Source organism: Buteo buteo, chromosome 2 (genome assembly GCF_964188355.1).
Source record: "Buteo buteo chromosome 2, bButBut1.hap1.1, whole genome shotgun sequence".
Taxonomy (NCBI): Eukaryota; Metazoa; Chordata; class Aves; order Accipitriformes; family Accipitridae; genus Buteo; species Buteo buteo.
In genome coordinates this window covers 17,982,203-17,995,525 of record NC_134172.1, presented here as the reverse complement: position 1 = coordinate 17,995,525, position 13,323 = coordinate 17,982,203, and positions in this window count along the sequence as shown.

The window sequence follows — 13,323 nt, the reverse complement described above, 5'->3', positions numbered from 1 at the left end:
GGGCAGCCTCCCACCTGGCTCAGGAGCGTTGTCCTGGGCTGCAGCCGGTTCTTCCCTCAGGTGCTGTGGGGAGGAGCACCCTGGCAGCATGAAGGGAAGGAGGGCTGTGCTCACGGCGTGCTGGGCTGGCTCTGGTGCACGCTGACGCTGGGCTCAGGAGGGGACACCTTTTAAACGTTTTGAAGTCAGACCTGGTTTAGCTCCCCCAACCCAAAGGAGGGCCTCCCAGAAAATCCACACCATCCCTGCCCTGTGCTTATGGGCACCTCACTGGCACGGGAGCCCCAGACCAAGCTGCGCCTTTACCGGACTGACTTCCAGCCGTGGGGTGATGCATTTCCATCCTCCCATCCCTCCAGGCAGGAGCCCTGTGCTCTCTCCCGAGCATGCTCATGGCACGAGCAAGAGCAGCATAAAGCAGCAAGTGCAGAAGCGCGGCTGTTTCTGCAGCCATCTCGCTGCTGGCTGGATTGCTCTTTCCCATTTCTCTCTGCAAAAAGTTTCCATCACCTACGCCCTTTTATTATTTTGCACACGAGAAATCACAAGGTGATTGCTAAGCCTGCAGAAGACCAGCTCTTGAAGGATACCACGTGCCCAAAGCTGGGCGCTCAGCCGTAATTCACCTCCTTCGCGCACACGCGTGTTGATGAAGGTTTCAATTAGATGAACGCATGCAGTGGTTTTCCCGCAAACCCCCTTCCTCAAATCTCACTCCCTGACCACCTGGGCCCCCGGTCTGACTGGCTGCAATCTCTCCTCGGCTCTTCATCCACCGGCCGTGCTCCTCTCCGGCTCCCTCCCTCCCCTGGATGCCTTTCCCTGACCTCTCCCCGCAGGGCCGGAGGCGCAGGGGGGCCCTGCCTGCGCTGGAGCAAACTCTCCCTGGCAACAGGTACCGTTCCCAGCCTCCCTAGCTGTTATCAGTCTGCAATAACCTTTCCCTTATTTGATTTTGGTTTTTTTTCCCCAGGGGGACTGTAAGGGACAGCCACAACTATGTTTCTTCCAACCCAATTCCGATTCCGCCTGCCTGCTCGCCGGTGGGAGGGCAGGTGGGAGCGTGGTCCCCCCACGATGGGCTCCTGGGTGGGTGAGCGGAGCCGGCCTCTGCCAGCCTCCACAGCCGAGCAGCCTCACCTCGGGACGGGACAGGTCCAAACGCTGGGTTCTTCCTCTTCATGAATAAGAAGTATAAAACCAACTCTCCTGCAAGCGGTTTTTCGTGTAGCTTTTCTATCAGAGCCTGACAACACTTTTTTTTGCGTCAATGGATGACAGAAATAAATTCTTCTTTTTGTTTGTAAGAAATGCACCACATTTGGGACCTGCTCAGACTTTTTTCTATTTATGATAATGCCAGTGAAACTTGCCATAAGTTTTTGTTCTTAAAACCATCCAATACCAAAGCATTAAATTTCTAATTGTGTTTATAAGCTAGCATTAAAACTGCTTTACAGCAGCTTTTTGCTGCAGGATGGATTGGTTGTGGGGTTCTGTAATCTCTGTCTTCATTATACCCTCTGTTATCTGTGTCCCGATTACTACTGTGCTTTACTGACTGCGGGACAGTTTTGTCTGTAGAAAGGTTGTCACCCTTTACCTCTTTGAAATGAACTTCGTCCCCTTATATCTGCTGGTGGTGATCAATGCTCCTGTCTTTCTCCTGCAAGAGAGAGGGACCCCCCTCGGCCCCGGGGACTCCTGGGCTCCCGAGCAGCTCCGACCCATTCCTCAGCCCGCGCCTTGCTGTCCCCACTGCGTGAAGTGAAATGCTGGTGGTGCTGCTGGCATCTTGCAGCTTCCAGGAGAGCTGCCTCCAGGAGGCATTTTATGGCAAACGCCTTATCGTAGCTTATGGCTGAACATACACAAGCACTCCCAGTGACCAGTGTAATCCACTCTTTACTGGCATAATTTGACTTTATTTTCTATTTACACAGGGAGGCTTGGGTGGAGCGTTATGTACATGGTATCAGAAAAATAGTCTGCTCCGCCTTGGGGCTGCATGTGCGCTGGAGCCAGGGCACCCGCTGCCCCGAGGGCTTCAGGAGCTCTTAGGACTTCCAGAGCGTCTCCTCGCATGCAGGAGGCACTCGACTTTCTCCCGTCAGCGTCTTAGCAAGCAGATTATAATGGCCCAGTAATCTTCAATACATGGCTAAATATGGAATGACACTTGCTGTTTTTAAATGGCAGTTGAAGAGCCTGATGTAACAGTCCTGAATACAGCACCGAGTGGGTGCCCATTGAACATGGGTGATCTCTTATCGAAACAGCGGATCTCTTCTGAAACTGCACCCTATCTACAGATTAATATTTGATCATTCATGAGCAATTTGCAAATTTGTAATGAGTAATGAAATACCCTGGGAACTGTTTGCTTGCAAATAGTTTCCGGAGTATTTCATTACATATGACAAATTTGTAAGTAGATAGTTGCCAGTATTGGGATTCCTGAGGCGTCTGCTCTTGAGTAAAGCCCTGCTGCAGGACAGATGGCCTGGTGTCTCCTTAATCACAGCTGGGGGTGCTTTCAGTGGATTTTTGTCCCAGCACCATTTGATAGAAACATCCAATAGCAAGATGACAGGGTTCTGCTACCTATATGATTCAGGGAAAATGAATCAGAAATACAATATACAGGTATAGTTTCCAGTCTTTACTTAAGTATCTCATCCCACTGATTTCCTCCACAACCAGCCATTTTTGTCCTTTGAGTAAAAGTTGCACACCTGGACTTACGGATACTAATCTCATTTTTTCTTGATTTTGGGGATTTTTTTTCCAACAGCTTTCTAAAAAGCTGGTACGGTTGAATAGCAGTAATTGGAGAGTAACTGCCATCAAAGACTACATTTCAGAATAGGACAGTGGAGTTCTGCCAGAGAAAGTCACTGGCAGTTTTTGCCTGGGACAAAGTGGAAGGATTTGGCACAAAAGGAAGATCAGAGCATGCAAAATCTATTTTCTTCCCTGAAAATAGTTACAGCTGTAGCTGTAGTAATAAGCAAGCCTCTTGTGATGTGATGTGTCAAGAAGGTGGCAGCATTATCAGGACTATCAGGATGCTATACAAAATTAACAGAAAAAAGCAACAAAGGAACCCACCCCAGCACTGAAATACAACACGGATGAGTTGGCTTCCAGCCTTCAGCGCATGCGGAGGATGAAGAACCGGCTTTGGTCGCAACCTGAGGATGGCTGCACTGGGCAAGGGTCCGACGAGACGGCTGCAGCCAGCGTTAGGTACCGTACGGGGTTCAACTCAATTACGTACAGCGATTTGGTGATGCTGTGTTACAGATGTGTAACGTCTGTGGATCAGGTGAGTTTGGGCCTCGTGGCGCTTAGTGCTTTGCGGGTGCTGCAGCAGGCATCACCCCCAGAGCTTACAGCTCCTGGAGAGGGGCAAAGCCATTGCCGGCGCTGGCTGCGCAGTAGTGGGAGCCTCAGGGTGTCCAGCGTGGGCAGGTTTCTCGCAGCAAGATTTCAGCTCCTTAAACAGGCCAGCTTGCAGGCAGAGCACAGAGGTGAGCTTAAACCTGGAATTAAATGCCCAACTGCAGATTGCAGAGGCTGGCAGCCTGTGACCAGGGTCAGCCTGGGTCGGGTTGCCTTGCCGGGGCACTGTCACCGTCACTGCCGTTACTGTCACTAACAGTCCTCTGGGTTTTGCATGCGTGAAAGCTTGACCAAAGGTCTCCTGTCTCTCAGGAAAGCATCCTACTTGCTGAGCATATTCTAAAATCCATAAAAATATGTGTTTATAAACCTTACAAATAAAATCTTCTGAGTCTTCTGGCTGAGGCTGGAATTATGTAATCAACTTAGATATCAGTACTATATAATTTATTTTATATTTGTGTAATGTTTTTATATAATTAATAACATATTCAATAGAACCTGAGTTATCTGAGTGCCCTGTCCAGTTGACTGCACACTCATCCTTTGCTCTTCTTCCTGCTTCCCCTGGCCAATCTATATGTTCTCCAGGTAGGGAGAAGACTTCACCTCTCAAGGACTTTTCAGGTCCATTCCGGACATGAGCTGCAGATTCGCACTAAATATATCTATGTGCAATGATACCTGCATATTCACAAGTGTGTGCAAGGGACTATAGGTATGTGAGTACGTAAAAACATAAGGGCTTCCCAGGCAAGGATGTGTGACAGCAGCTGGTTCTCCAGACCAGCCTTCAAGATGCTTGATGTTCCTGCCAGGAGACCTGTTTCCAAGGGCACTGTGTTTCTGGGCCATATCCTTGGAGATGTCATCCTTACAGCTGATCTTTCCAGACCCCATGGGGACTTCTTCAGGGCACTGGGAAGCAATCTGCTTTGCGTTGTGGCAATGCTTGCTGCTGAGAGGACTTTCTACAGGACCAGCACTGTCCTGTAGACAGATTACAGAAACTTTTCCCCAGAGTCTGTACCAAATCAGAAATGACTCCCTGGAGTTTCCTTCCTTCTTTTCCCACCAGCCAAGAAATGTTCAAACTATTTTTTAAAAATAAGAAAAAAGACTTAAAATACTGCTCTAAAACGATGTGTGTGAGGGAAAACCCCTACTTGGCAAAAGGAGGAAACAGTAGAGACATAGCAACAATTTCTGCTTGCCCTGTTTATGTTTGCTCTCCCCAAAACACGAAGAATAGGAGTAAATACAATTAGTCACCAGCCACACTGGTGGGGCAGTGGAGGCTGATGAGTCATGGCCGCACTCAGCTTTGTCCCTGGAAAAGTCAGTGCCAGTGCCCGGTGCAGCGGCCAGATCGCAGTGGCTCCTGCACCCCTTCTCCCTGGGGACAGTGGTCCCAGGATTGGGGTGCTACAGGGGACCAGGTGGTGGTCCTACCACCCTTCCTGCCCGAGCTGTGCTATGGGATGCTCACATATATGAAGGAATGGGATTGCTCCTCCACGGGATGGCTCTGCTCCCTCTGGGCGATGCTGTGCTAGTGTTTCAGTTTGTGCTTCAGCTGCGTGGAGGATCAGGCCACTTACTCCTCTCTGAAAAATGGTAGCTGCAGATGGCATGGCTCTAGAGAGGCAATCAGGCACTCTGGAGGAAGGGATCCAAAGGAATCTTTCCAGCCTGCTGTGTATAAAGTGAACTTTTAAGAACCTGTTCCACTTGGTGACTGGGATAACTCCCAAGCAGATATGTCTTACCTGAGACTTTCCTGCCTAGTGAGTGCGCAATGTTATCATGCGAGCATCTTTTGAAACCTCTCTCTGATTTCTCTGCTTTGCCTCCTCAAGGCAAACAGATGGAAGTTTAATCCTCTCCCCTTAGTGTCTCTGGACTGCAAAGCCTTTGTCAAAATGGAGCCTGAGATCTTAAAACCTAATGCTTTTTCCTAGATGTTGAGATAATTGCTATGGGCCGGATGCAAGGAGAATGAAGAAGCCAGGCTAGGCAAATGGGAAAAGGCAGCAAGTGAGAACTAGATAATGGAAAAAAAAGTAATTCAAAATTCTTTTCTTCATGTCTCCATATACCAATTCGTTGCTAGGACAAATGGAAATTACCTTAATGGATTCTTCTCTGCTCTGAAGGTTTGAGACTAGGTGAATTGAATTTCAGCCAAATTAGGGAAGAGTTTGAGCATTTCCTATCCAACAAGATGAGAGAAAAGCTAAACAAAAGAAACAAGGAGTCTTTCCCTATTCCAGATTTCTAATAGGATAGGACGTAATGCAGGTGGACATGGCAAAAACTGGGGTGACTCTCTTCCAGCTTGATTCTTACTGAAAAGCAGTCCAGGTATAAGGCACGCACAACCAGGTACAGAGAGGAAGCAAAGCTTAATTGCTTTGGGTTGGATCGTCCTTGGCTAGATGATGCCGTGGCTGGCCTGGTCTGGTGTTAGCGATGGCCCTTTCTGCAGGAGGACGCTGAAGGAGCTGACATCCCTTCTAGCCATGCTCTGAGGGTGCTGAGGTCCTTCTGCAATGGCTTTTGTGCTAGGGATGACTTTTGCCCTCAGAGACTGTTTGGAAAGGAGAGGCTCTTCACAACATGCCTCTGTCAGTGTGTGCTCATGCCTATGTGGATGTATGGAAGCCAGAAAAAAAACCCAACCCTGTGCAAAGGATTTTACTTTCCAGGTCAATTTGCTGTACAAATTTTATTATTGCAAATCTATTATTTGTGTAGCTTTTGCTATCTGAAAAAAAATGGGTGACTGTAGATGGATGTAAACTAATGCTTTCTCCCAAACAGGAAGAGCAGCTGTCCTGGACATGCTTGGTCAGATATCTGTTGCTGCAAACGAGCTTTGTGGAATTGACTTCAGCAAGACATCGCCGATCGCATCTCAGGCTCTATGAGTGGGCATTTCCTTATGCGTCATGGCTGTGGTTTTATCTAATCCTTGCTGTGTGTAGTCAATAACAGGAAGACTCTTGTGACATTTTTAATTGGCAGCAAGAGATCACATGCTTGCAGAAAATGTCCTGTGTGGAACCACCTCTTGAGAGCAGTGCCTGTGGACAGGGAGAGTGAGGGGGAGGTCCTTTTGTCTCTGGGTCTCCAGATATGGAGTGGCTGCCTGCTGCCTGCCCTTTGGTTTGGTGATAGAAACTTGCCCCAGCAAGAACCTCAGGATATGGCTGTCTACCCCCATCAAGAAACCATGCGAGAAGTGGAAGCAGCTAATTCAAGTGTTTGGTGATAATATTAGCAGGGAGGGTATTTTTGTTGGATGGAAAATGTATGGTTGTCCTTTTAAAAGTGTCCTTTTAAATGGGATGTACAGTGTAAAGTATTGTGGTGTGTTACAGGAACAGCTTATGCACAGCTCCTGGGTAGAGCAGTCCAAACAGTGTAAAGGCAGAAATCAGACATAACTTCTCCTGTATTGACATAATGCACATTGCAGTTTCAGTCAACAATAGCACAAAAAAAAATTAGAAGGCAGACTACACAAGCGATCAATGATGCTAATTACAGTTCTCAATGAGGGAGATAATAGCAATGCAAGAGAAAGTAAATACTTATTAGCTCTAAGGAGCATCCTGTTATCTATATGAAAAATAAACACATTAATCTAGGCATCACCTTAATGGCTCAGGCTATGAAGAGGCGGTGTGCTTACTTCACCCAGATGTTGGCATGATTTATCGTGTCTGGTGGAAAACAGAAGTAGCTCCACTGATGCTAATGAATGTAAAACTGGCCTGAATCACCAACTGGACCTCAATATTCACCTTAGCTGGTGCCAGGACACCACCTGTTACCTTACAGCTATGGCAGGTGTTAAGTATTATTTAGCAATATGCTATACATTATATATGTAATATGGTACATTATACAACCCACCCCCCGCCCCCCGCCTGGCCATCTGTAACCCTTTTGAAGACCTCATTAGCCCTAATGCAAAGTCAATGGGCACTTAGTTTAAAAGTAGGACAGGCGTGCTGGGGACCTCTGGAGCCAAGATGGCACAGGAGTTAAGTCTTCTTTGAGATCCACAAGACAGTTTTGCTGAAAGCTGTTGTGGTTTCATGCGTGGAGGTGCTAAAAATCCCAGTGGTTACAGGGTGGGTGGCAAGTGCTCAACACCTCTGGATGTCAGGCCAGGCATGTCCTCACTGGCCACCTCTCGTCAACCGTCTCCAAATGATTCCCCAATTTATTGCCACTAAAGGCTTCAGCCCTGTCTCAGACGCTCCCCATTAATGGCATAATGAACTGATACTAGGCTAAGTCAAAGGATTCAGAGCTAGTGTGCAGTAAACATAAACATATGTTTAGCATTGGGTTATAAACTACTGTAGCCAAAGTGGGCAAGTGTTATAAACTTCAAACACGAAACAGATGCAAGTTAATTAGAGGCATGAAAGTGATGACAATAGAAGTGAGCTGTAGCAAGGAAATGAAATGTTAGTTTAGGCAGAAGTTGCTGCAGCTCTGCCTTACGCTGAAAATGCCTTCGGTCCCTGCTGAAGATGGGAAGGCATAGACATATTTTATCGGGACAGCCAGGCACGTTGCCCATATGCCAGAAATGTCAGTCACTGCTCTGAGCGAATGCTCAAAGGAAACTCAATCTGGCAGGCTTTTGAAAGCTGGGCATTAGCTTGCCACAAGGTCGTCTGTGGCTGAAACTGGGCTATAAAACATGTGAAGGTCCCGTGCCCTGTGTCAGTGTATACAGTGCCCAGTGTGGCCACAGGGAAGCAGAAGACCCCCAGGCATGGGCATCCACTGGGAAAGGGGGACTGGGCTCTCCGGGCAGCGCCGTGGGGTTGCAGTCCTCCCACCCCTCAAGGGCTCGGGTCTGCTCTTTGCCTCTGACTTCCCAGCCCATGTTCCCAGACAGGAGAGACCTCCAGCCCTGGCCAGAGGCTGTTAGGTGCCCAGCTGGGGGCATGAGCCCCCGTAAAGAGGCAGAGGTGCTTCACCAAGACTAGGCAACCCCTCAGACTACATGGCTGTCTGCGGTCCCGGGGGATGCAGACTGTCCCTGCCTTCCTCTTGGATTTCTTCCTCCCTGTCGCTGTAGACAACAGATCTAGTGACTCTCTTCCTGCCAATAACTCTTCTCCCTAGATGCTTATACTCTGCCCATCTGTCTAACATCTGAGTAGCCCTAAAAGCAGTGGTTTGGAGCAGCCAGTGCTGTTTTATTAGGGTCTTGTGAGCTGGTGTCCTTCAGGGCCATGCGGCTTTCCATGGCTTGCATGGAGATTGTGCAAGAAGAGGGGTGTCTGGTGTTGGAGGAAAAAGAAAAATCACAAGTAAATGCCTAAATAACAGGAGCTCTGAGGTAGGTACAGAAGCCTTGGATATGTTTGTAGCTTTAGTCTCAGATGAGCAAGTGTGAGTGTGCCTCTTAGTCCTGTGAAAGGCTGCGCTCCGGCACAGACAGACTGTCTTTGTCCTCCTGGAGCGCTGCTCTGATGTTCTGCCCTCCAACATTTTCTACACCTCTGCCTCAGACAGACTTGGGAGCCAAAAGGGCTACCCACAAAGAAGATGGTTTAAAATAGCTCCCCTGACAAAAAAGCCATTGCTGTTCAGCCGCTCCTCCTTTCCTACAACCTGTCGGCGCTGGCGCTGCTGGACGCCCAGCCTCTGCGCCCACGGCTCCCGGGGCCAGCAGGCTGCTTGGACCACCGCTGCTGGGGCACCGCACCCCCCGGCCCTCCTGCTCAGCCCATGAGCATCGCCCTACGCCTCCGGTGCCTTGTCCTGCCATCACACAGCCAACGGAGCAGAGAAGCTCACCCTGGCATTTGCCAACCCTGCCCAGTCCAGCCCCATGCCCCGGCACCCCCCGTGCAAGCCGGGGCCTCAGAGAGGTACTTGAGGGATTAGCAAGAGTGAAAGTCCTCCTCTAAATGAGAATTTCAGGTTGGGGCCTGAAACTGTAGCAGTTTGGAAAGCACCCAGTGGCTGTGCTGTCAGGGAGTGCTCACAAGCAGTAAAATAAAACCGTTGCCTAATTATAGTTTCACCAAGGGGCACTGTAATGCTATGATATTAACTCCTTGCACATAAACAGCGATGGGCAGGGGCTTGCCAGCAGTACTTGTACCTCCGGGAGATAAACAGGTAACGGTATCACGGTGCCGCCATCCAGACGGTAGACAGCTGCACGGCAACGAAAGCAAAATTACAGGCACATTTACTCATTCTGTACCAAATTACACATGACCAGGGCAGGAATTACACCCAAGTATTATCCAGCCCTCCCTTCACCAGGGGGAAAAATCTGTGATTGGGAACAAACAGACCACGGCAGAGCAAGGCAGGAACAAAAAAGGGGCTTCTCACCACTTGTGGAAATTGAAATTAAAACAGACAGGAAAAAAACCTAGCAGCAGCCCAGGGAAGGTTGTAATTACTCTACAATCAGCTACTCATTTAACGAAATCGCAAACTGGCACAGTGCTAATAGGAGGGTCTCATCTGACGGAGGGGGTGCAGATTAAAGCGGGGAAGCTCACTTGTTGATATTTTTATTTGGGAAATGCTTTTCCCCTTTAATTATTTTAGACAAGATGATCAAAAACAAAGAAAGAAAACCAGATTGCTGGAAGTGACTGCATCAGGCAGGCGAGGACGGGGCGGTGTGCTGGTGGGGGGTCTCTGTCCACGCTGAGCTGGGTTTCCTGGGGCTGGGTACTGTGGTTCCCGTGCTGCCCTGGCAGGAGACGGGCAGGGGCACTCTGCAATGCCCACGGGCACGGGCTGGCCGGGGTGACAGCCTTGTCCCCGTGCGTGCTTGCTCTGGGAGGACACGCTGTGCAGGAGTGGCTGGGAAGCGCATGGGTGAGCGGGGAGAGGGAGCAGAGCCTTGTCTCAAAATTCAGACTTGCAAGAATTTCTGATGCCCTGAGCAAACGCTATAAGTTGGTTACATCCTTCAAATCTTGGGGAAAAATAAGTAGTTTTGCTAGAGCTTCCAGGTATTAGGTGGAAGAGTGCAGCAACGTCACCTGTGATGAAGCACTGCCATGCAGGTAACTCTTACATGGGGCTCCTTACACAAGGAAGGGTTACTTACATGGGCAGGGGAAAGAACTGGAAATACTCTGCCACAACGGTGCAAGGTCATATTTCATTTCCGTAGTGTTTTGCCTCCCCAGGAGGCAGCCGGCAACCAAAGCAAAGCTCCAGTCTCTGAAGAATTCTCTTATTAAAGATTACCCAGCTCCCTTGCTGCTCCAAGATGTCTCTTAGGAACTGCTCAATTCACACAGAAGGTATTTTGCTTTGTGTATATGGGTTTTGTTGTTGGTTTTTTTTTAATTGAAAAATATCTTTCCCATCCTACCATCCCTCCAGGTCAGGGTATATGTTCTTTGACATAAAAAGGGGTTTTTGGCACGTTGAATTAAACCTTCCTGACTTTGACGAAAAGCGACTGTAGGGCCAACATAATTAACTGGGCTGATTTGGTGACTTATGTCCCTAGTTCAGTCTGCCTGCTACAGAGCTTTGATAACTGCTGCTGGACACCCCACAAATTAAGAGACTTTAATCACCTTTCAGGACATTTTTCTGTCAACCTCTTATCTGCAGTTTGATAGGTCCTGTTGCTTTGAAAAAATCTGCAGGCTTCCTGACAGGTCTGAATTTGGTGTATAAGAAGCCCAGGTGGCCCTGAGGCTCCTGACCCCTCCGGCTGCCCCACAAGCGGTGCCAGCACTCGTGTTGCTCGCTCATCCCGTCCCCGGCTGTCTGTAGAGTCCACCAATGGGAAAAATGCACAGGGCAGCTGTGCTCATGGAGGATGCTGTGGGACTGAGCTTAAGGAAGTGTATTGGGAAAGACAATAACATTACCTCCCCATTAGACAGTAACATTACCTGGCCTTGATATTAATGAATTTGCTATAATGGTGACTAACTGGTATATTTTGAAAAATACAGAAACTTTTTCACTTGGAGAAATATGAAAAGAGCAATTTAAAATTGCTTCCATTTCTTTGTGTGGCAATCTGAAAACATAAATGGGCAAACTCACCATTACTAGATTTAAAAGCAGCCTGACTAGAAAGAAGCCATTTTCTCTCCAGCTCGTTCTTAAGAGTGTCTGTGGTAGTGAAACCCTCTGTGGTGCAGCCTCTCCCTCCACGGGCATCTCTGGAGCCCCCACTGCCTCCTGCCAGGTGCTCGAAGGCAGCCCAGAGCACTTAGGGGTCTTTTTCCCACTCTAGTCAAGTTTATGCACGCAGGGACCAGACTCAGGAGTGGATTAGGTGACACACTGTTCAAGTTTTAGTTACCTGTTTAAAGTGAAAAGGGCTTAAAAAAATTCCTTATTAGTATGAATAGCCACCGAAGGAAGTTCTGTGCTAGTTGCCTTTTACGTGCTGCATCCCCCCAGCAGGCCGGCCTTCGGTGCACATTTCTAAGTAGCGTTTGCCTCCAAGAGCTCTGTTTCTGCAGAGAAAGAGCAACACAGATTTGGGTGGCATCATCTCTTGCTTTCCAGTTTCAGTGCTTACCTGGAGGGAGTTGCCTCCAGGACTGCAGGACTCAGATTTTCATACAGGTTTGTGTTCCCCACCCCTCCCTTCTCCCCTTTGAGTGACAAAAAGCGTATCAGCTGTATTACGGCTTTTGTAGCTTGGCTGCTTGCCCTTCAGGCATCACACCTTTCCACAACTACTTCTACATTGTCATCAAATGGGTCACAGTCACTTCTGAGCCAGGCTGGACTCAGGCAGCTAAGGCAGAGAGGCTCCACAGCTCAGTGCCATTTCTACCCAGGGGTAGACCTGCACCAATTTTGGCCTAACGTGAATGCCAAGAGCTGAATTTGGATCTGCTGGCCAAGTCTTTGATGTAATGTTTACTGTGCAATAAAGCTTCCCTGATATAAACCAAGTGAAAGTATCCTGCCTGGCTGAGCGTAACAGGACATACTCTCTGCAAAAGCTGTGTTAAGCTTTGACTTAGAGTCTAACAGCAATTAATGTCTCTCCTAAGCTTTTCTGTTGAATGTTTGCATCATTTCAGGAGAACATTAGAGATTATTTAACTGAAATAACTTTGAGAGATTTGAAGGCTCCAAAGATCAGCTGACTTTTACAGGGAAAAGAGGGTATTTAAAACCAAAGCAAGGGTTACTCTGAAGGTTCATTCTTTATTTGGAGACAGCTTAGGAATGATTTAACAGGGTTAACTTCAGAAAGAAATATCCTGAAGTCCTCTAGGAGACATATTCTTGCAAGATTGCCAGCTAGTTTATAACTGAGATTCCTCATGCTCCGTGGGGGTAATTACTGCAGCTGGGTTGGAAAGGCTTCGGTATTAAAACAGCAGTCAATGAGCTACTGAACACAGGCTCAAATCCGCAAGGAGATTCTCAAAGCCTGGCCTGATTAGAGCAGAATAAATCTTGGCCTGGATTGCCTGTCCCTGCCTTAATGTCTCGCACTAAGGCGGATATGGTACCAAATGGGGTAGGCTGGTGTGAGCGGGTCATGCATTTTATCTGAGAAATGAGCTTTCCTTTTTCTGGGAGATTGCCTGGAAGAGTCACTTAAAGTGAAAGCCAGAGGTAAGGAATTCAGCACCAAGTTATGTAATATCCAGTAGCAACATAAAAAAAAAAAAAGAAAGAAAAAAAAGAAAAACCTTTCTTCCATTGCCAGCCATGAATTCATTTAAGCAGATATAACATCCTCAGAGCCACAGGAGCCAAGTGACATCTTTCCAGCAATGCTTCTTGGGCAGTTGCTTACCTTTGGTAAACCCAAAACAAAATCCATGTGCTTTAAGGCCTGTCAGTGCTCCTGCTGTCTGCGTGGGCGCATGGAAAGGTGCTTTAGCTCGCACTCCTCTGTGGGGATTTGCCCAG